The sequence below is a fragment of the Marmota flaviventris genome, chromosome 6 (assembly GCF_047511675.1).
Source record: "Marmota flaviventris isolate mMarFla1 chromosome 6, mMarFla1.hap1, whole genome shotgun sequence".
In the NCBI taxonomy this organism is placed as follows: Eukaryota; Metazoa; Chordata; class Mammalia; order Rodentia; family Sciuridae; genus Marmota; species Marmota flaviventris.
The window spans coordinates 39,875,004-39,876,283 of NC_092503.1; the positions used below are offsets into that span (position 1 = coordinate 39,875,004).

Consider the following 1,280-nt stretch of genomic DNA (forward strand, 5'->3'; position numbering starts at 1 on the left):
AGTTTTTTATTTTGTTTATTGTTTCAGTCATCTCAACAATTTCTTTTTTTTTCAGAAACTCTCTTTCTTGAAGTAGTGTTTTGCTGCCTGTATTTGCTCTCTTATCTCTTTGTTGGAGTGATCAATTTTTGCCTGTATTTGCTCACTTAGTTCATTATTTAACTCATAGATAATTTTATTTTATTATTTATTTTTTTGGCTCTTTTCAGTTTATTGCATGAAGGAGTTACACTAGTCCAAGTTAAAAGCGGACCCCAAATGGTTACATTATACAAGCTGTGAGATTTTTAAACTTGTGACAAGGGACAGAAGGGGAATTCTACTCATTGCAAGGAAATCCTCACTTAAGCTTCAGTGAGCCACAAGCACTTAAAACCCATGAACCTTCATCTGATCGTCCTTAGCCAGTCCAATCTCTACCAGGAACTGGCATATGTTCTTGTCCTGGTCACCCTGTACCTGAATTATTTCTCCATATTCTGGATGCTCAATTACGGTACCATTGCAGGCAAATTTCTTCTTAAACGCCTTCACTAGTTTCTTTTTATCGTAATCATCAGCGATCCCTTGGACAGTAGTAAGGGTCTTCCTGCCGTTTCTCTGTTGAATTCTTATATGGATATAATCCTCAGAGCCAACAGGAAGCAGGTCATCACCCTTACTTGCATCAGCAAAGGGGTGGAAAGAGTGGAGGTTCTGGATAGCGGACATACTGTAGGATTCCTTTTCCTCGGTGGAAACGGCCTGCGGAAGGCAGCTGTGGGAAAAGGCAGGCGGTGGGGACTGAGCGTTGGGAAGCGAGGGGGCTCGAGGGGGAGGCTGCTGAGTCCTCCGCGGTGGCTCAGTGACTGGGGCCCATAGATCATTTTAATTATGTACATTTTGAATTCCTTCTCTGATATTTCACCAACTGTGTTGTCCATGGACTCTATTATTGTATCTTGGTTTGTTTGGGGGCACTTTCTTCCCTTGTTTTTTTTTTTCATGTTGTCTATGTGTCTTCCTTTATTGCAGTGCAGATCTGAAATATTACTGTTTCTACCCTATCTTATAGTGTTCCTGCAGATTACCTGTACCTCACCTTGGTGATGGGCTTCTAGACCCTGGCTGGTATCCCATGATAAATGCTACTGCAACTAAAGGTGGTGGTGGCAAAACAGAAATAACTCAAGATAGCAGTGGGGGTGTCCCAAGATGGATGCAACCACTCTCAGAGATGGGGTTAAAAGGGTGGACTGCCTGTACTGAGATGCAGCTGCCTCCAGGCCTTATGTGTTGTT

General features: G+C 42.6%; 1 pseudogene; it reads right to left on the reverse strand.

Moving 5' to 3' along the window:
- Window positions 1-202: 202 nt before the first annotated feature.
- Window positions 203-748, reverse strand: LOC114102122 (eukaryotic translation initiation factor 1 pseudogene; annotated as a pseudogene).
- Window positions 749-1,280: the final 532 nt, after the last annotated feature.